The sequence below is a fragment of the Mesoplodon bidens genome (assembly GCF_964165515.1).
Source record: "Mesoplodon bidens genome assembly, chromosome: 6".
Lineage (NCBI taxonomy): Eukaryota > Metazoa > Chordata > Mammalia > Artiodactyla > Ziphiidae > Mesoplodon > Mesoplodon bidens.
Window position 1 is genome coordinate 90,985,865 of NC_138162.1, and position 23,466 is coordinate 91,009,330.

Here is a 23,466-nt window from a genome sequence, read left to right on the forward strand (position 1 = left end):
ATAGAATCGTGGTGATTGCACCATCTATAAGGCATACTAAAAAAGGGAAGGGGGGAATGATTTGTTGTAAAAATAGGAAGGGAATCAGGAACAAATAATAATCTTAGCTATACCTCATGTTACAAGTAACTCTTCAATCACAGAATTATTTCCATCTCAAAATAATAAAGACACAGATGTAGAGGACAAACCTATGGACACCAAGGGGAGAAAGCGGGGGGTAGGGGTGGTGGTGGTGGGATGAACTGGGAGATTGGGATTGACATATATACACTAATGTGTATAAAATAGATAACTAATAAGAACCTGCTATATAAAAAATAAATGAAATTCCAAAAAAGAATATATATATATATACTGCACAGAAAAATATTGATCTTATCTTTGTCCTTTTCTGTAAGAATCCATCAAAATAGTGTTTTCTATAGTTGAAGCATTAACTATAATGTTAATCAAGTTATATGACTATATCAGAGATTAAACTGAGGAAGTCATTCATAAATAATGATTTTCATGATGCAGCGAGGTAGCCTCATTTTAATTAAAAACAAGTAATGACAGAGAAGTGGAAGGGAAAAAGTCTCAGCTGGAATCAAGTGCTTAGGATTACAAAGAATAAAGGAAATTTTCCTTGGAGCATGGAGATGGTTAAGGTGAGGTGATTGAAATGAGAGGAATTTGGTGTATCCCTATCTTCAATCCAGGGTTCTATTTGCATGCACTGGTTAGACATTGGATATGTCCAGCTTCTGATGTTGAGGTTGGGAGTTCCTAGTCATCTCTCTGAAGTTCCTAGCAGGGCCCAGACAATGAGATACCTGAGATGTGGGTAATAGTGAAAACCAAGGCATGATGGGACAGGAAAGCCACTCTCCCAGGCCAGCTGTCCTCAACCTGTGAAGAGTCTGTTGCCCTCGGGGCTCTTGAACACAACAACCAAAGGCCATTGGTTCATAGGTTCCATGTTCATTTTATCCAGTAAAGGAGTTGCTTCATCCACAGGGCAGCAAAACAACATAAAATTAGAGGAGGGAATCAAATCAATAGTCAGTCCAGCAGGAGACAGTGTGTGTTCTCATTTGAGCTGTTAGCAGGTGCACTGGGTGAATACAGATAAGTTGATAAATGGCTGATTCGATAGACTGGTAGCAAACACATGCTTTGCCAGAGATGACTTTTTAAGTCACCATACATCAAACAGACAGTGTCAGCCTTTGAGGATAAACCTGTGAAGCCTTGTTGTGCTCTTTGAACTACCTCTGAGACCGGAGACTGAAAAGGGGCTTGAGTATTCCTCTGAATCCACTGGGAGGATTGAAAGCTTCAAAGAGGAGAGCCATCATGTCCAAGGGGAAATATACTGATTGAAGGAACCAGTGTGAAATAGTCTTTAATAATTACCAGAAAGCTGGAATCGACTAGTGTTTTGCTGAGCTATATTTTATCTTTATTGGATTAACTGTGACACAGTAGGTTATGTCAAAGGGAATCTGCATGAATATTAAAAGTAAATGTGGTGTGAATAATAGATAACTTACATTAGATGCACCAGCATGCAGTAATTTTTATTCACCTACATAATTAGATTAAAACAAATCTGCTGAATAAAATACATTGTCTTACTATAATCTGGTTTGAAAACATCCAAAAGTTATGGCCATAAGGATGTTTGCTGGTATTTTACATATAAATACATAATTCACCCTAAGAAATGTTTTCCAAAAGGTTCCTGGTAGTTACAAGAGTAGGTGATTGTGAACATCAATATTCTTACTGGTCTCGTAAGAAATGCCCTTAAGGTCAAATTAAGACTCCTACAATGTTGATACCAGAATAAAACAACCAACATGCAAGTTTTATGTTCACCTCTGGGAAATGAGCTGTATTTCTCCTTTGGGCTGGGAAAATTAGCATTAAGATTTTCCTGGTAGATCTCAATCCTCCTGGTCTTCACACTGGTATCTTCTCATCTCCCACCCTCATCTGTCCAGATGCTGTTTGCCATTGCTGAAGAAATTCAGCTAGAATCTGTTGTAACAGGAGGTGGGTTACAACACTATCTAATTCCACCCAACTGTGGATGCTGGGGACTTCCTCATCCACCTCTCTCTGCTCCTTGAGGCTTCTGAATATCCTGGGCTATTGAAAAAGAGAGGGTCCATGTAGGGACGTTTGAATGTGGCTCAGCAAAGTCTATGGGAGGCATGGGCATCACTTCTGCGGGATGATGCACAGGTAGTATACTGGCAGATACAGGCAGAAGGCCCTCCTTAGAGGGCCATGTGGCTCATCAGGCAGGTGACAAGTGGGGTTTACTGTCATGTTGATGAATGGGCTGCTGGTCCTAGCTGGTTCCTTACCGCTCTGTGGTGCTGGCAAGAGATGATGTTGGGCTCTTTATGCTGATCCTGCTTTCCTCCGTATGATGCTCAGGTGCCACTTCCCTCCCTCATCCAGCTCCTCTTCCCCTTTCTCAGTCCAGCGCACCTTGGCTAAGGAGGCCACATTCCCTGATTTGCCTGGGTCATGTCCTGACTTGCTCATTTGGTGCAAGCGTAATGAATAATAATGCCCCTTTTCATTCTCAACAGTGACCCATTTGGACATTAAGTTATGTGGTCACCCTAGTCTCGTCCAGTCTTGCTCGGGAGGTCATTGTCTGAGTCCCCCAGTCTTCTCCTGCAATCTGGTGTTACAGCACAAACTTGATTCCTTGCCTCCTTCAGGGCATTGTGCTTGGGTTCTTAAAAGCCTCTTTTTATCTCCACAAAAATCAGCTCTTGCAAACAAAAAGTTTGGCTGTGCAAGTAGGTTTCTGGGGCTGGCTTCACAAGCTTATTTTGAAGTCCAAGATAGAACATTAACTGCTTTGTTTCCTGCCACTCTAATTCTCCTTGAGGCAACGTAAATGGCTGATGACTGAAAGTGTCATATACAGAAAGGTCCAGAAAAGAAACCTCAAGGGTTTATATGAAAGGTTATTTTCTCACCATTCTCCCACTTCCAAGTCCCCAGTTGCAACTTGCAATCTCAAGATATTCTTGTCACACCTTCTGTGCCTGGTGTCAGTTTCGTGGAAAAAATAATAATCGTTATTAATTATTGAGTATGTACTAGCATCCAGCACCCAGGTTACCTCATGCACTTGCAACAATCCCCTAAGGAGGTTATTATTATCATTATCCCATTTAACAGAGAAGTTAACTCACCTGAACAAGGCTAGACAGCTCGTAAGTGGTTGAGCCAGAGGTTAAGCCTGGGCAATTTCACTCCAGAACTCAGGCACTTAAAACAAAAAGCACTCCTAACGACCCAAAGCTTGCAGATCTATAACTTGGCAGATTAATTAAAATACAGTATAAACTTCTATTCCTAAGAAAGAGGAGGGTATGGTAAATGCTGTCAGAAACCCATTTTCAATTGTGTAGCTTACCCCAACTGACCCCCAAATCCTCCCAATAGCAGCTTCCAAAGGGACCTTTGCCGATCTTCTTCGGACAGGATGGGCCAAAAGTCTTCCCCCAAGAATTGCTCTCATAATTATTCACATCTGTGTGCCTTTCAGCTCAGAGACAAGTTCCCTGCACGGAAAGAAAGGGTCAATGGAGGCGCTGTTTGGTTAAAAGCAACAGCAAGTCCCTCCCTCCAAAGGCAGGCTGTCAGTGTATAACGTGGCACCTGAGCTCCACCTACTGTGCTTCTTGAGGTTGCTCTAAACGCCAGAGCCCAGCTGGCCCAGAACTGAGACCCGCTCAGCTCCCAGGTGCCTGCAGTCAGCTCTGAGGACCCTACTCCCCAAACAGCTATCAGAGAGGCTGCCAAGATCACACAGGCTGCATTCTCCCACAGCTTCTCACAGGAAGTGAGAGACGAAGGGAATCATGACAGAGGTAGAATCTGCAAATGTACCTAGATGCGTGTATTTAAAAGGATGACGAATAACAGATGAATATGGTCTAGAAATCTAATTTACCATGTATATGTGTCAGAGCAGAAATCATTTAAGCTAGTCTCTCATGAGAGTTGATATAGTACATGAATAGAATAACTAGCCATTATAAATGTAGAGTGCAATCACACTGAAATTACCCCAGCGATACCTAATCTCCATTATATAGTCAATATGCACGTGGACCTATATTGATAAGATGGAATTAATCTCTCAAATGCAAGGCTCTTTTTACCCTGTTTGAGTTAGGTGTTTTTCAGTGATGGAAGAGGTCAAACCAAGACCGGCAGAATTTGTCAGAATTAACACAGGTGTTCCTACCTGTGGTGTTTGGGTTGTGATTCTCATTTGTGGCTTTTATTGTTCCCTTCTCAACATTTCACCACAGTGGCAGATGTTTCCTGAGTGTGCACCCCTTGTATTGCTTTACATCCCTTTGCAGAATGATACTGGGTCAGGGCCTCTCATGAGGCAACAGCTAGTGAATCTGTTATAAATTGTTTTCCCTTGATCAATGTAATGTATGCACGTAGTAGGAAATCAAATAGACTCTTGCTGTATTTTATAAGCCAGTCTCTTCTATCACCTCACAGCTTCCCACTGCTCTCTCCAAGGGCAGTAATGTTTATTTCTGTTTCTAGGTTTTTTGAGCATTAGACATGGGTCTGAATAATTTGTTTTTAGGGCTAATTTTTGATGTACAAACTTTACATCCATTTAACTTCCTGATATGATTGAAAAGGGTACTCTTTAATATGATCTTCCACACCCTCTTTCCCTTCTCTCAAGTTTTAATGGTTATCTCACTATTTTTTAGTGCTGCTAATAGTTACTTTTGAAACTGCAAATGAAATTCATAGCCCCTGATTTCATGTTCCGTGCATTTTTGAAAATGTAGATTGAATCCCCAAAATTGTAAAATAAGAATTTTTAGTGCATGCATCCTTCCCACTCCCTCACCCCATCCTTCCACCTCCCAATCTTTTTTAAACATTTAACTGCAGCTCTTATTTTGACAAGTTGATTTCAATAGTTTACAACCACTTGTAAATATACAGATATTGCTCATTGTGAAGTCAAAGAGCATGCTAGAGTTAAATTTCATCGTCTGCACTTCCTATAACATCACACCTCCCTCCATCATTTGAGTCACAATGATCCTAGTACCAAAGTCACTGGTGAAATATCTCCTTTCTTTCCCTCTAACAGTAAATCAAAACCATGCCATATTTTGGGTTGCTTTATATTTGGGCGATGAGTGGACTTTTTTCCTGTCATTTCTTATTGCCTTTCTTTTTTTTTATAGTTGAAAGAAATATATCCCTTCATTATGTGCCAAATGTTTTGCAGGCTCTCATTCTTTTACTTGATATACATCCCTATCTTTTGAAGATAGTTTACTTGGCTCCCACTAACCCCATGTTCTAATTTGGACTTGCTGCTTTGTATACCAACTACTTTAGCTACTCTCTTAGTATTTCTTTTTATTGGATTCATGATTTCAACAAGTTCCTTCCTTGGGGTGCTAGAGTACACCCTCAAGTAATTTTCTTAGATATGGTGAATACAAAGTAAACTTCCTGAGTTCTTGCATGTTTGGAACGCTTTGCTCAGAATGTGACTCATTGTGGGTTGGGGTATTTTGCTCATTTGTGTTTTGGGGTTTTTCTATTCATGCTGCTTATTGGTTACTGGACTCCATAGCTTTGGGACTTTTTGTCCTCTATTTCTTTAATACTTTCCTCTATATTCTCTCTGCTTTCTCTATGGATATCCTGTTAGAGGCTTGAACTCCTGGACTGATCCTCCACATCTTTTATTATTCCCATAGTATTTCCTTTCTCTTTGTCTTTTTACTCTACATTCTGGAATCTTCCAATTTTTCTGTGTTATTATAGCAATCATGTTTCAATTTCCAAGAGTATTGTGTCTTCTCTTATTGTTCATTTCTTAGCAACCTGTTCATGTTTTATAGCTGACATCCCATTTTGACTCTCTGAGAATCCCAATCACATTTTTTTTTCAAGAAGTTTTTTTTTTTAATTGAAATGTTTATTGAGATAACTGGGATTCATATGCAGTTATAAAATACAAAGAAATCCCAAGCGTACTTTACCCATTTTCCACCCCCCCCCTAAATTTGCAAAACTGCTATATATTACAATCAGGATATTGACAATACACTCATCTTATTCAGATTTCCCTGGTTTTGACTGAACCCATATGTGTGTGTGTGTGTATTTAGTTCTATCATTTGTGAAGGTTTGTGTATTCTTTACCACAGTCAAGGTACTAAGCAGTTCTGTTACCACAAGGATCCTTCATGTTGCCTTTTTATAACCTCCCACCTCCCTCGCAGCTCCCTTCATCTCTACTTGTCAACCATTCATCTGTTCTCTATTTCAATAATTTTGTCATTTTAAAATGCTATATAAATTAAATAATATATTATGTAACTTTTGGGGATTTGCCTTTTTCACTCAGCCATGAATTACCTGGAAACTCATCCAAGTTGTTATGTGTATTGATATTTTGTTCTTTTTTATTTTTGAGTAGTATTCCATGATGTGCATGTAACACCGTTTAACCACTTACCAGCTAAAGGACATCTGTGATGTTTCCAGCTTTTGGCTATTATGAGTAAAACTGCTATGAACGTTCATGTACAGGTTTTGTGTGAACATGTATAAATACCCAGGAGTGCAATTTCTGGGTCATATGGGAGATGCATATTTAGTTTTATAAGGAACTATTGCCACTATTGCAAAGGAGCTGTGCCATTGAACATTACCACCAATAATGTACAAGTGATCTGGTTTTCTCCATATCTTCACCAGCATTCTAGGTTATCACTACTTTCTTATTTTAGCCACTCTGATAGGTGTGTAGTGATATCTCATTGTACTTTTAATTGGCATTTCCTTCATGGCTAATGATGAATATCTTTTCATGTACTTATTTACTATCCATATATTCATGTCAGTGAAGTGTCTCTACATATCTTTTGCCCATTTTCTCACTGGGTTCTTTGGGTTTTTGGGGGTGGGAGTTCTTTATATATTCTAGATATTAGTTCTTTATTGTATATGTGGTTTGCAAAAATTTCCCCCAGTGTGTAGTTTGCCTTTCCAGCCTCTTTACATGGGCTTTTGCGGAGCAAAAGTTTTAAGTTTTAATGAAGTCAAATTTATGGTTTTCCTTTTCCCTCCCTTTTTTCATGCTTTTGGTGTCAAGTGTAAGAAATTTCTGCCTATCCCTAGAGCCCACAGATTATTACCTATGTTTTCATTTTCTAAAAGTTATATATAGACTTACATTTTACATGTAAGTCTATGATTAATTTTGAGTTAATTTTTGTAAAAGATATGAGGTTTTAGTCGAGGTTTAATTTGTTGTCTATGAATGTCCAATTGCTCCAGTACCATTTGTTGAAAAGGCCATCCTTCCTTTAGTGAATTGCTTTTGGTTCTTTGCCAAAATCAATTGGGCATATTTGTGTGGTGCTCTTTTCTGTTCCATTGATCTATGTGTCTATCCCTTTGTCAATACCATGCTATCTTGGTTATGTAGCTATATATAGCGAGCCTTAATATGTGATAGGTGACTCCGCCCACTTTTTCCTTCTTTGTCAAGGTCATTTTAGCTATCCTGGGGCTTGTGCCTTTCCATATAAATTTTAGAACAGCTTGTCTATGTATATAGAAACCCTAGCTGGGATTTTTATATAAATTGCATTAAACTGACATATTAATTTGGGGAGAATTGACATCTTTACTATGTCAAGTCTTCCAGTTCATGAACACTGCATGTCTCTTCATTTATTTAGGTCTTCCCTGATTTCTTTTACCAGGATTTTGTAATTTTCAGCATACAGATCCTATATGTGTATTGTTACATGTATACCTAAATATTTTAATTTCTTTGCAGTGACTGTAAATGGTATTGTCCTTTTCATTTAGGTTTCTATATGCTCATTGTAGTGTATAGAAATAGGATTGATCTTGGTGCGTGTTGATCTTGTATACTGTAACCTTGCTAAACTTATTAGTTCTAGGTGTTCTTTTATAGATTCTTTGAAATTTTACATACAGACTATCATGTCATCTGCAAAAAGACAATTTTAGCTCTTCCTTTCCAACCTAAATGCCTTTTACTTTATTTTCTTGCTTCATTTCAGTAGCTAGAACTTCCAGTACTATGTTGAATAAGAGTGGTAAGAAAGAACATCCTTGCCTTATTCTTTATCTTAGAAGGCAAGCATTCTGTCTCTCGTCATGATATTAATTGTAGGTTTTTTGGTAGATGCTCTTTATCAAGCTGAGGTAATTTCCCTCTATTCCTAACTTGCTGAAATTTTTATATCATTAACATGTTTTGAATTTTGTTAAATGTTTTTTTCTGCCTTAATTGAGATGATCATATGCATTTTCTTATTTAGCTTGTTGATATGGTAGATTACATTGATTAATTTTTGAATGTTGAATCAGACTTGCACACCTGGAATATATCCAACTTGGTCATGGTGCATAATTCTTTTTACATATAGTTAGATTCAACTTGCTAATAAGTTGTTGAGGATATTTGCATCTCAGTTCAGAAGAGATATCGGTCTTCAATCATATATTTTTTTAAGTTCTATTCTGTTACCTATAAATTTTCTGTTTTATAACTACTTATTTATTTTTGTCTTTCCTCTTCCATGCTTCAGGCTTTCTTAAATGTCTAGTGATTCTTAATTTTCCATTCATTAAAGTATGGGTATCAGGAAGCCAATAAGAAGTTCCATGTAAGTAGGTGGGGCTCCTCTAATTCACTTTACAATGTACAGGCAGAGAGTCATCAGTACACAAAATATTATTAAAAACTTCCTCAAGGACAGAAGGCTATTGAAAAACTCAAAAACAAAGCAGAGCAGAGATGCTCGCCCTAGACTATACACAAGGAGATCTGCTTGCTGATTAGAAGGAAGATGATAGCAGCAGCAAAAACCCTGAGTGGTATAAGCTACAACAAGTGAAATGGAAAGGACAGGTGAGAAGTGGTAATGAACACACAGGATTATTTCAAGTTCTATATTTGGAATTGTCCAATTATTCTACCTCTTTCCTTGTTGTCTTCTGGGGTTTTTGGTTTTATTGACAGATAAGGTCTTTTCTAAGTAACTTGAAAATATGATTGGCAGAAGTTAGGGCCACTATCTTAGTACCAGGGCTCAAGAAAAAAAATCTTGCTTCATTACAGATTTTGTAGATATCGAGATATTAAATGATTGTCTCCTAGATCAGTGGTCCCTAACCTTTTAGGCACCAGGGACCGGTTTTGTGAAAGACAGTTTTTCCACGGATGGAGTGATGGTTCAGGCGGTAACATGAGCGATGGGGAACAGGAGATGAAGCTTCATTCGCTCGCAGGCCCGCGGCCACTTACCTCCTGCTATGTGGCCCAGTTGTCAACAGGTTGCAGACCAGTACAGGTCCACGGCCCAGGGGTTGGGGACCCCTGTCCTAGATTATACACTCATGTTTTCAGGTTGTTATTCTGAATCAAAATCTAGTAGAATATGTTATAAAATTTATTTTAGGAAATATGAATCTACCCCAATGCTTGAAGAGAATGGTAGAATTTTTATCCAGTTTTTCTCTGTATAGAAAGAATAAGAAACATCCCTCTGATTTTGAAAACATGAACCAATTGGTAAACTCTTCCACTTCCTCATCTATAAAGAACATGATACTTAAAACTTTAGCTTTAATCTCGGACATGAAGTACCCCCCCTTCCATTCTCACCTTTGTGAATCTAGTTCCATAAGGCTGGGTACTGCCTGGGATAGACAGCTAGGGCAATCCAAGCTTCAGCCAACATAGAAGGGGAACTCAGGTGAGGAATGTAATGAAACTTGAAAAAAGCCAGCAACAAGGTTATCAAGCACCAAAAACCTCATCCCTCAGGTAGGTTCACAGGGCAGGCAGGAGACAAAGATGGAATGCCTTTTTTTAGATGAAAAGTTTCTCTACGGCCAAGCAAAACCCTGTAATGGCTTTGGGTATGTTTCAAAGAGCAGTGCTCTCAGAGATTAGAAGGGGGTCCTCAGATGTCATCACTATCATTGCTGACAGATAATCTGATCGAGTACTTCCAATGGCAGGGAAGTCAGTACAGTAGGAGATTGCTCATACTACCAGAAAATACGTCTTCCATAAATAGTTCAACACATATAACTCCTTAAAAGTGGCTGTGTGCCTTGGTTTGCCCAGAGCAATTCTAGGTTATACCTACCATCCCGATACGACTATTAAGTGTGTACCCTTTCATTCTCAAAAGTCTCCTGGTCATCTACCTACAATTGCTATATTTTAGTTCTAGTTTTGTCCCTGAAACTACAAGAGGTTCTCCATATATGAGGATAATCAGTTGCCAAGAAAGAAGACCACTTAGAGGAAATCCATTTAAAGTGGAAACCAAAATCTCATGGTGAAAAGTGAAAAAAGTGTTTTGATTGGGCTAGCACTTTGAAAATGAAACTTAAAAGTATAGAAAAAAGTGTATTTATCTTATACCTCTAATAAAATTTAGCTGAGAATTGTATCTATAAGCTAGAATTAGTTTTTCTCAAGAGGTAAAAAAAATGTTTCAAGATATGAAATATTGATAAAATGTTTATAACGTCATATCTTACTTTTACAATATTACTATAATTTTTATAAACATACATACTCATTTTCAAGGGTTTCTCTTAATCCTTTATCATACTAATTATTCTTGTTTGAAGTACCAATAGAGCCATCTTTGCAAACTTATCTTCTTTACTCTTCATTTGGACAGCCATGTTTTTCAATGACTTGGAATGGAATCTAGTAGTTCTCCAGAATCACTTTCACCAACTCTATGAAATCCTGCATGGTCTGCAAGATAATTTGCAGTTTGCTCATGCAGTAAATTTACATTGATTTCCATTGTATTGTTAACAATTTGTCAACATCAGACAGTGTGGGAAAATAATATTTTGATGTGACAGGTATGGTTATACACCCATATGGAGCAGTAAAGGTGTTTTATATCTGTGCTTTTAAAATGGTGGGAACTTGATTAATTAAGATTCAGATGTGTGTTCTGTCTCTAACAAAAACAATAATATTAAATACCATTTTTGAACATTAACTATATATTAGGCTCTGTGTTAGGCAGTGTGGATACAGAACTGAATATATATTCCTTGATATCAGCAAACAACTTAAAAGGCAAAAGAAAAAGAATTAAAAGACAAAGATCTAGATAAGCAAAATGCAGTGGGAGCTACAGCTTAATCAGAAATGTCCTAATGGGTGGGATATTTGTCAAATGAGTAGAGTTGGTCATGCAAAAATGTGGGTGGGGAAGGAAGCTCCAGGCAGAGAGAGCAAATGACCTGTGTGAAGTTTTTCAAAGATCAAAATAGCAGGGCACTTTCTGAAAACTGTATTGAAATTTTTTCAAAAATGGATGGAGCACTGCATGCAAAGGAACAGTGCCAAGGAATGGCACTAGTGAGGGTGTCAGGACCAGACACTGATTGACCCAGTAAGTGCAACAGAATAAAACCAAGCTATTGTGGCTGAAATTCAACTGAGAAGAATTGCATCAAAAATAATTAAGAAGGAGCAGCCCACCCAATCAGTATCGCCCTAATCACCCTAATTACCAACCCTAAACTGAGACACTTTCTTAAAATTCTCTAACCTAGTGTTTTTTCTTGGTATATATTATGCTGCTTTCATACCTGTAATATGTTGGCTTAACAAAAAGGAGCTTTTGTGAGTATAAATTCATGCAAAACAAGACAAATAGATAGACAGATACAGATGGACAAAAAAGGTAGACAGAAAGATAAACAGTCATTTTTTTTGCACACAAAAGATTTCCAAATACTCCATTTTGTATTTCTTTATTTTCTAACACCTGCAGAGTGCATTCATAGTCTTTGATTATTTCCAAATCTTTTTTAAAATAAATATTTATTGAGAACCTACTAATTTCTCTGAACTACGCTAGGTTGGGAATACTAAGATGAATATGATAAGCTCCCCTTTCTACTGAAAGCCTTTTAAAAAAATTTTATTGACATATAGCTGACATACAATGTTGTGTTAGTTTCAGATGTACAGCAAAGTGATTCAGTTATACATATATATATGTATATGTATTCTTGTTTGATATTCTCTTCCATTATAGGTTATTAAAAGTTATTGATTGTAGTTTCCTGTGCTATATAGTAGGTCCTTATTGGTAATCTATTTTATATATATAGTAGTGTGTATATTTTAATCCCAAACTCCTAATTTATCTCTCCTCCCCTGCTTTGGTAACCATAAGTTTCTTTTCTATGTCTGTGGGTCTATTTCTGTTTTGTAAATAAGTTCATTTGTATCATTTTTTTACATTCCACATATAAGCAATATCATATGATATTTGTCTTTCTCTGTCTGACTTCACTCAGTATGATAATCTCTAGGTCCATCCATGTTGCTGCAAATGGCATTATTTCATTCCTTTTTATGGCCGAGTAATATTCCATTGTATATATGTACCATGTCTTCTTTATCCATTCATCTGTCGATGGACATTTAGGTTGTTTACATGTCTCGGCTATTGTAAATAGTGCTGCAGTGAACATTAGGGTGCCTGTATCTTTTCAGGTTATTGTTTTTCTGGATATATGACAGGAGTGGGATTGCAGGATCATATGGTAGCTCTGTTTTTACTTTCTTGAGGAACCTCCATACTGTTCTCCGTAGTGGCTGTACCAATTTACATTCCCACCAACAGTGTAGGAGGGTTCCCTTGCCTCCACACCCTCTCCAGCATTTATTATTTGTAGACTTTCTTAAATTTTTATTTTATATTATAGTTGATTAACAATGTTGTGTTAGCTTCAGGTGTACACCAATTTCATTCAGTTATACATATACATGTGTCTATTCTTTTTCAAATTCTTTTCCCATTTAGGTTATTATAGAACACTGAGCAGAGTTCCCTGTGCTATACAGTAGGTCCTTGCTGGTTATCTATTTTAAATATAGCAGTGTATACATGTCAATCCCAAACTCCCAATCTATCTCTCCCTCTCATTCTTTCCCCCTGGTAACCATAAGTTTGTTCTCTAAGTCTGTGACTCTGTTTCTCTTTTGTAAATAAGTTGATTTATATCATTTTTTTTAGATTCCACATGTAAGTGATATATGGAATTTGTATTTCTCTTTCTGACTTACTTCACTTAATATGATAATCTCTAGTTGCATCCATGATGCTGCAAAAGGCATTATTTCATTCTTCTTTATGGCTGAGTAATATTCCATTGTATATATGGACCACACCTTCTTTATCCATTCATCTGTCAATGGATATTTAGGTTGCTTCCATGTCTTGGCTATTGTAAACAGCACTGCAATGAACATTGGGGTGCATGTATCCTTTTGAGCCATGTTTTTCTCTGGATATATGCCCAGGAGTGGGATTGCTGGAAAATATGGTAGCTGTATTTTTAGTTTTTTAAGGAACCTCCATACTGTTCTCCATAGTGGCTGTACCAATTTACATTCCCACCAACAGTGTAGGAGGGTTTCCTCTTCTCCACACCCTCACCAGAATTTATTGTTTGTAGATTTTTTGATGATGGCCATTCTGACTGGTGTGAGGTGATACCTCGTTGTAGTTTTGATTTGCATTCCTCTAATAATTAGTGATGTTGAGCATCTTTTCATGTGCCTCTTGACCATCTGTATGTCTTCTTTGGAGAAACGTCTATTTAGGTCTTCTGTCCATTTTTGGATTGGGTTATGTGTTTTTTTGTTATTGAGCTGCATGAGCTGCTTGTAAATTTTGGAGATTAATCCTTTGTCAGTTGCTTCATTTGCAAATATTTTCTCCCATTCTTAGGGTTGCCTTTTTTGTTTGTTTATGGTTTCCTTTGTTGTGCAAAAGCTATTAAGTTTAATTAGGTCCCATTTGTTTATTTTTGTTTTTATTTTCATTACTGTAGGAGGTGGGTCAAAAAGGATCTTGCTGTGATTTATGCCAGTGAGTGTTCTGCCTATGTTTTCCTCTAAGAGTTTTATAGTGTCTAGTCTTACATTTATATACTTAATCCATTTTGAGTTTATTTTTGTGTATGGTATTAGGGAGTGTTCTAATTTCATCCTTTTACATGTAGCTATCCAGTTTTCCCAGCGCCACTTAATTGAAGAGACTGTCTTTTCTCCAGGGTATATTCTTGCCTCCTTTGTTATAGATTCAGTGATCATATGTGCGTGGATTTATTTCTGGGCTTTCTACCCTGTACCATTGATCTATATTTCTGTTTTTGTGCCAGTACCATACTGTCTTGACTGCTGTAGCTTTGTAATATAGTATGAAGTCAGGCAGCCTGATTCCTCCAGCTCTGTTTTTCTTTCTCAAGATTGCTTTGGCTATTTGGGTTCTTTTGTGTTTCCATACAAATTGTGAAATTTTCTGTTCTAATTCTGTGAAAAATGTCATTGGTAATTTGATAGGGATTGCATTGAAAATTGCATTGTAAATTGCTTTGGGAAGTATAGTCATTTTCACAATATTGATTCTTCCAATCCAAGAACATGGTATATCTCTCCATCTCCATTTGTGTCATCTTTGATTTCTTTCATCAGTGTTTTATAGTTTCTGAGTACAGGTCTTTTGTCTCCTTAGGTAGGTTTATTCCTAGGTATTTTATCCTTTTTGTTGCAATGGTAAATTGGATTCTTTCTTTAATTTCTCTTTCTGATCTTTCGTTGTTAGTGTATAGGAATGCAAGAGATTACTTTTTTGTTCGATTTTTTAAATCAGTTATCTATTTTATACATATTAGTGTATATATGTCAATCCCAATCTCCCAATTCATCCCACAACCACCGCCCACTTTGCCCCTTAGTGTCCATATGTTTGTTTTCTACATCTGTGTCTGCAAGAGATTTCTGTTCGTTAATTTTGTACGCTGCTACTTTACCATATTCATTGATTAGCTCTAGTAGTTTTCTGGTGGCATCTTTAGGATTCTCTATGTATAGTATCATGTCATCTGCAAACAGTGACAGTTTTACTTCTTCTTTTCCAATTTGTATTCCTTTTATTTCTTTTTCTCCTCTGATTGCCGTGGCTACGACTTGCAAAACTCTGTTGAATAATAATGGTGAGAGGGGACATCCTTGTCTTGTTCCTGATCTTAGAGGATATGCTTTCAGTTTTTCACCATCGAAAATGATGTTTGCTTTGTGCTTGTCGTATATGGCCTTTATTATGGTGAGGTAGCTTCCCTCTGTGCCCACTTTCTGGAGCGTTTTTATCATAAATGGATGTTGAATTTTGTTAAAAGCTTTTTCTGCATCTATTGAGTTGATCATATGGGTTTTATTCTTTCATTTGTTAATATGGTGTATCACATTGATTTGCATATATTGAAGAATCCTTGCATGCCTGGGATAAATCCCACTTGATCATGGTGTATGATCTTTTTAATGTGTTGGATTCTATTTGCTAGTATTTTGTTGAGGATTTTTGCATCTATGTTCATCAGTGATATTGGTCTGTAGTTTTTTTGTGACATCTTTGTCTGGTTTTGGTATCAGGGTGATGGTGGCCTTGTAGAATGAGTTTGGGTATGTTTCTCCCTCTGCAATTTTTTGGACGAGTTTGAGAAGGATAGGTGTTAACTCTTTTCTAAATGTTTGATGGAATTCTCCTGTGAAGCCATCTGGTCCTGGGCTTTTGTTTGTTGGAAGATTTTTAATTACAGTTTCAATTTCATTACTTGTGTTTGGTCTGTTTGTAGTTTCTATTTCTTCCTGGTTCAGTCTTGGAACGTTATACCTTTCTAAGAATTTGTCCATTTCTTCCAGGTTGTCCATTTTATTGGCATAGAGTTGCTTGTAGTAATCTCTTATGATCCTTTGTATTTCTGTGGTGTGAGTTGTAATTTCTCCTTTATCATTTCTAATTTCATTGGTTTGAATCCTCTCCCTTTTTTTCTTGATGAGTCTGGCTAAAGGCTTATCTATTTTGTTTATCATCTCAAGGAAGCAACCTTTAGTTTTATTGATCTTTATTGTTTTCTTCATTTCTATTTCATTCATTTCTGCTCTTTATGATTTCTTTCCTTCTACTAACTTTGGGGGGTTTTTGTTCTTCTTTCTCTAGTTACTTTAGGTATAAGGTTAGATTGTTTATTTGAGATTTTCCTTGTTCCTTGAGGTGAGATTGAATTGCTCTAAACTTCCCTCTTCGAATTGCTTTTGCTGCATTCCATAGGTCCTGGGTCATCACGTTTTCATTGTCATTTGTTTCTATGTATTTCTTGATTTCCTCTTTGATTTCTTCAGTGATCTCTTGGTTATTTAGTAATGTATTGTTTAGCCTCCATGTGTTTGTGTTTTTTACAGTTTTTTTTCCTGTAATTAATTTCTAATCTCATAATGTTGTGGTCAGAAAAGATGCTTGATATGATTTCAATTTTCATAAACTTACCAAGACTTGATTTGTGACCCAAGATGTGCTCTATCCTGGAGAATGTTCCATGTACACTTGAGAAGAAAGTATATTCTGCCACTTTCAGGTGGAATGTCCTATAAATATCACTTAAGTCTACCTGGTCTATTGTGTCTTTTAAAGCTTGTGTTGCCTTATTAACTTTCTGTCTGGATGATCTGTCCATTGGTGTGAGCTGTTAAAGTCCCCCACTATTATTGTGTTACTGTCAATTTCCCCTTTTATGGCTGTTAGCATTTGCCTTATGCATTGAGTTGCTCCTATGTTAGGTGCAAAAATATTTATAATTGTTATGTCTTCTTCTTGGATTGATCCCTTGATCATTATGTAGTGTCCTTCCTTATCTCTTGACTATTTTAAAGTCTATTTTATCTTCAATGAGTATTGCTACTCCAGCTTTCTTGTGATTTCCATTTGCATGGAATATCTTTTGCCATCCCCTCACTTTTAGTCTGTATGTGTCCCTAGATCTGAAGTCGATCTCTTGTAGACAGCATATATATGGGTCTTGTTTTTTGTATCCATTCAGCCACTGTCTTTTGGTTGGAGCATTTAATCCATTTACATTCAAAGTGATTATCGATATGTATGTTCCTATTATCATTTTCTTAATTGACTTGGGTTTGTTTTTGTGGGTCTTTCTCTTCTCTTGTGTTTCCCACTTAGAGATGTTCCTTTAGCATTTGCTGTACAGCTGGTTTGGTGGTGCTGAATTCTCGTAGCTTTTGCTTGTCTGTAAAGCTTTTGATTTCTCTATCAAATCTGAATGAGATCCTTGCTGGGTAGAATAATCTTGGTTGCAGGTTTTTCCCTTTCATCACTTGAAATATATCCTGCCACTGCCTTCTGGCCTGCAGAGTTTCTCCTGAAAAATCCACTGATCACATACAAGGGAATCCCCATAAGGTTATTTGTTGCTTTGCCCGTGCTGCTTTTAATAGTTTTACTTTGAATTTAATTTTTCTTAGGTTGATTAATATGTGTTTCAGTGCGTTTCTCCTTGGGTTTATCCTGTATGGGACTCTCTGTACTTCCTGCACTTGGGTGGCTATTTCCTTTTCCATGTTAGGGAAGTTTTCTGCTATAACCTCTTCAAATATTTTCTCACACCTTTCTGTTTCTCTTTTTCTTCTGGTACCCCTATAACTTGAATGTTGATGCATTTAATGTTGTCCCAGAGGTCTGTAAGACTGTCCTCATTGCTTTTCATTGTTTTTTCTTTATTCTTCTCCTCTGCAGTTATTTCCACCTTTCTCCCTTCCAGCTCACTTATTCATTCTTCTGCTTCAGTTATTCTGCTATTGAGTCCTTCTAGTGTATTTTTCATTTCAGTTATTCTGTTGTTCATCACTGTTTGTTTGTTCTTTAGTTTTTCTAGGCCCTTGTTAAACATTTCTTATATTTTCTCAATCCATGCCTCCATTCTGTTTCTGAGATTTTGGATCATCTTTACTATAATTACTCTGAATACTTTTTCAGGTAGGTTACCTATTTCCTCTTCATTTATTTGATCTTGTAGGATTTTACCTTGCTCCTTCATCTGTAACATATTTTTTTTGTCATCTCATTTTTTTTGATGGGTGGGGCTGTGTTCCTGTCTTGTTGGTTGTTTGGCCTGAGGCATCCAGCACTGGAGTTTGCAGGCAGTTGGGTGCAGCTGGGCCTTGGTGCTGAGATGACCCTCTGGGAGAACTCACACTGATGAATATTCCCTGGGGTCTGAGATTATTTGTTAGTCCAGCAGTTTGGACTTGGTGCTCCCACCACAGGAGCTCAGGCCTAGCCTGGGAACCAAGACCCTGAAAGCCACGTGGTACAGCAAAAAAAAAAAAAAAAAGAGCAGAACAATAAAACAACAAAGAATAAAAAAATAAAGTTAGGAAAAGAAAATATTAGAAAAACTCAAAATAAAAATGAAACAACAACAAAGCAAAACAGAACCATAACAGTGAAAAAAAAGCCAGAAAAGGCCTTGGTGGAGCAGTGGGGCCTTAGGTTCAGGATCCACATGGCCAGAGGGGGCCCCCGAGGGCAGAGGTTCAGGCCTGGGACCCCCAGCAGGCTCACCAGGGCCTGAGCAGGCGGGGGAGATGCTGGCCACATTCCCCTCTGATCTCCCAATCCCGGGAAGGTCTCTCCCCATACCTGTTGATCCCCCCACTGTGAGTGGGCCCCTCCGAGCTGGGAACCCCTCCCTTCCCCCAGCTACCCCTCAGGAGTGCTGGTCCCATTCCACCTCCTCTCCACCACATCCTACCCACAGGCTGTGGGACTGTATATTTCTTGCTTCTGGTGTCTGTCTCCTGGTGGGTGAGGCTGGTCTAGAGGCTTTTGCAGGCTTCCTGGTGCGAGGGGCTGGTGCCTGCCCACTGGTGGGTGGAGTTGGGTCTTGGCCCTCTGTTGGGCAGGGCCATTGCAAGGAGCATGTCTAGAGGTGTCTGTGAGCTCAGGAAGTCTTCAGGGAGCCTGTCTGTTGCTAGGTAGGACTTGTTCCCATGCTGTTGTTTCTTTGGCCTGAGGAGTCCCAGCACTGGAGCCTACAGGCTGTTGAGTGGATCCAGGTCTTTGTGCTAATGCCCCAAGCAAGATGTCTGTCAGCCTTCAGATGAGTACTCGCAGATATGTTCACCACCAACTTTTATGTCCCAAGAGAGAGCAACAGCCACCTCCCACCTTCCCAGGAGACCCTCCAAGACCAGCAAGTAGATCTGGCCCAGGCTCCTATGAAGCCACTGCTCTTGCCCTGGGTCGTGGTGTGCACGAGACTTTGAGTGCATCCTCCAAGAGTGGAGTCTCTGTTTCCCCCAGTCCTGTGGAGCTCCTGTGATCAAGACCCACTGGCCTTCAAAGCCAAATGCTCTGGGTTCTCCTCCTCCCAATGCCAGACCCCCAGGCTGGAGAGGCTAACGTGGGGCTTAGAATGCTCACATGGGAGAACTTCTGCAATATAATTATCCTCCAGTTTGTGGGTCACCCACCCAGAGGGTGTGGGATTTTATTATATTGTGAGTGCACCCCTCCTACCATCTCATTGTGGTTTCTTCTTTGTCTTTGGATGTAGAATATCTTTTTTGGTAGGTTCCAGTATTTTTTATTGATGGTTGTTCAGAAGTTAGTTGTGATTTTGGTGTTCTTATGGGAGGAGGTGAGCTCAAGGTCTTCTATTCCACCATCTTGTCTTCTCCCTTTGACTATCCAGTTCTAATCTCCAACCAAAATGGGCTCAAACCCACCTTTCTAATGTGAAATTATTCTGGCAAGTTATTTTGGCTAAAGTTTTCATATAGCAGGGCTACAGTTAGCCAAGAACATAAGACTTTTCAAATATGACCTTGAATATGACTGATTATAAAATATTATATGAAAGAAACCCTTGTAAATCATAACTTTGACTTGTCCTGTCTTTTGAGAAAATGAGAAAATGCCTTTTTTCATTGTAAAGTTATGTAAATCTCTGAAAATAACCACCTTGTGTAATTATGTGTCTTAGGTCAAATTCCCTTGAAGCATACTCTGTGACAGGGATTTAAATATGCATGATAAATTGAGGGAGTGCTCTTGAGGAAATGTCCTATAAGGGAGGGAGTGAAGCAGGATAGAGAAGGAGTAAGAACTGGGCAAGGATGTGGAATATAAATTGTACCACAAAACTGTATTCCTGGGCTTCCCTGGTGGCGCAGTGGTTGAGAATCTGCCTGCTAATGCAGGGGACACGGGTTCGAGCCCTGGTCTGGGAGTATCCCACATGCCGCGGAGCAGCTAGGCCCCTGAGCCACGACTACTGAGCCTGCACGTCTGGAGCCTGTGCTCCGCAACAAGAGGCCGCGATAGTGAGAGGCCCGTGCACCGTGATGAAGAGTGGCCCCCGCTTGCCACAACTAGAGAAAGCCCTCACGCAGAAATGAAGACGCAACACAGCAAAAATAAATAAATTAATTAATAAAAACTCCTACCCCCAACATCTAAAAAAAAAAAACACTGTATTCCTGAGTGGAAGGGGCTTATCAGCCATCAGCTATGGCCCTTCCTTGGGATGGAGGCTGATACTTAAGAACCCATCAAATGGGGGTCCTTCAAGATGGCAGAGGAGTAAGACGTGGAGATCACCTACCTCCCCACAAATACATCAAAAATACATCTATATGTGGAACAACTCCTAGAGAATACCTACTGAACTCTGGCAGAAGACCTCAGACTTCCTAAAAGGTAAGAAAATCCCCATGTCCCTAGGTAGGGCAAAGAGAAAAGGAAAAACAGAGGCAAAAGAATAGGGATGGGACCAGCACCTCTGGGAGGGAGCTGTGAAGGAGGAAATGTTTCCACAGACTAGGAAGGCCCTTCACTGGCGGAGACAGTGGGTTCGGGTGGGGGGAAGCTTCAGAGCGATGGAGGAGAGTACAGCAACAGGGGTGCAGAGGTCAAAGTGGAGAGGTTCCCACACAGAGGATCAGTGCCAAACAGCACTCACCAGCCTGAGAGGCTTGTCTGCTCACCTGCCGGGGCGGGTGGGGGATGGGAGCTGAGGCTCACGCTTCGGAGGTCAGACCCCAGGGAGAGGACTGGGGTTGGCTGCGTGGAGACAGCCTGAAGGGGACTATTGCACCACAACTAGCTGGGAGGGAGTCAGGGAAAAAGTCTACCTGCCAAAGAGGCAAGGGACCATAGTTTCAGGATGTGCGAGGAGAGGGGATTCCTTCCCCATGTGCCCACAGAAGAAGGCAGAGCACTGCCTAAGCAAGCTCCAGAGATGGGTGTGAGCCACAGCTATCAGCTTGGATCCCAGAGACAGGCATGAAACACTAATGCTGCTGCTGCTGCTGCCACCAGGAATCCTGTGTGTAAGCACGGGTCACTACCCACACCCCATCTGTGAGCCTGTGCAACACGCCACTGCCAGGGTCCTGAGATCAAGGCACAATATCCCTGGGAGAACACACAGCATGCCTCAGGCTGTTGCAATGTCACACAAGCCTCTGCCACCACAGGCTCGCCCCTCATTCCAATTATGACTACTGTACCCCTCCCTCTCCCCAGCCTGAGAGAGCAAGAGAGCCCTAATCAATCACTGCTCTAACCCTCTCCTGTCTGGGTGGGGAACAGATGCCTGAGGGCGACCTACACGCAGAGGTGGGGCCAAAACCAAAGCTGAACCCCAGGAGCTGTGCAAACAAAGAACAGAAAGGGACACTTCTCCTTGCAGCCTTAGGAGCAGCGGATTAAATCTCCAGAATCAACCTGATGAATGCTGCATCTGTAGAATACCTGAATAGACAACGAATGGTCCCAAAATTGAGGCGGTGGACTTTGGGATTTGCTGTCTGCAACTGATTCGTTTCTGATTTTTATGTTTATCTTAGTTTAGTTTTTAGTGCTTGTTCATTGGTGGATTTGTTCATTGGTTTGGTTGCTCTCTTTCTTTACATTTTATTATTATTTTTTCTTTTTTTTTCTTCTCCCTTTTCATCTGAGCTGTGTGGCTAACAGGGTCTTCGTGCTCCAGCCGGGTGTCAGGCCTGAGCCTCCGAGGTGGGAATGCCTAGTCCAGGACACTGGACCACCAGAGACCTCCTGGCCCCAGGTAATATCAGTCAGCGAGAGCTCTCCCAGAGATCTCTGTCTCAACGCTAAGACCCAGTTCCACTCAACAACCAGCAAGCTCCAGTGCTGGATGCCCCATGCCAAACAACTAGCAAGACGGGAGCACAACCCCACCCATTAAGTTCACAGACACCCCAAAATACACCACTGGACATGGCCCTGTCCACCAGAAAGACAAGATCCAGCCCCACCCACCAGAACACAGGCACCAGTCCCCTCCACCAGGAAGCCTACACAAGCCACTGAAACATCACACATGGGTGGCAGACACCAAAAATGACGAGAACTACAAACCTGCAGCCTGAGAAAAGGAGACCCAAAACACAGTAAGTTAAACAAAATGAAAAGACAGAGAAATATGCAGCAGATGAAGGAGTAAGGTAAAACCCACCAGACAAAACAAATGAAGAGGAAAATAGGCAGTCTACCTGAAAAATAATTCAGAATAATGACAGTAAAGATGATCCAACATCTTGGAAATAGAATGGAGAAAATACAAGAAACGTTTAACATGGACCTAGAAGAAAAAAAGAACAAACAGTGATGAACAACACAATAAATGATATTTAAAATTCTCTAGAAAGAATAAATAGCAGAATAAGGATAAGTGACCTGGAAGATAAAAGAGTGGAAATAACTGCCACAGAGCAGAATAAAGAAAAAAGAATGAAAAGAATTGAGGACAGAGACCTCTGTTGTCTCAGAGAACTCTGGGACAACATTAAACACACCAACATTTGAAAAATAGGGGTTCCAGAAGAAGAAGAGAAAAAAAAAAAGGGTCTCAGAAAATATTTGAAGAGATTCAAGTTGAAAACTTCCCTAATATGGGAAAGGAAATGGTCAATCAACTCCAGAAATTTCAGAGTCCCATACAGGATAAATCCAAGGAGGAACATGCCAAGACACATATTAATCAAACTATCAAAAATTAAATACAAAGAAAAAATATTAAAAGCAGCAAGGGAAAAGCAATAAATAACATACAAGGGAATCCCCATAAGGTTAACAGCTGATCCTTCAGGAGAAACTCTGCAAGACACAAGGGAGTGGCAGGACATATTTAAAGTGATGACAGGGAAAAAACTACAACCAAGATTACTCTACCCAGCAAGGATCTCATTCAGATTTGACAGAGAAAGCAAAAGTTAAGAGAATTCAGTACCTCCAAAGCAGCTTTACAACAAATGCTAAAGGAACTTCTCTAGGCAGGAAACACAAGAGAAGGAAAAAAGACCTAGAAAACCAAATCAAAAACAATTAAGAAAATGATAATAGGAACATTCATATCGATAATCACCTTGAATGTAAATGGATTAAATGCTCCAAAGAAATGACACAGACTGGCCGAGTGGATCCAAAAACAAGACCCATATATCTGCTGTCT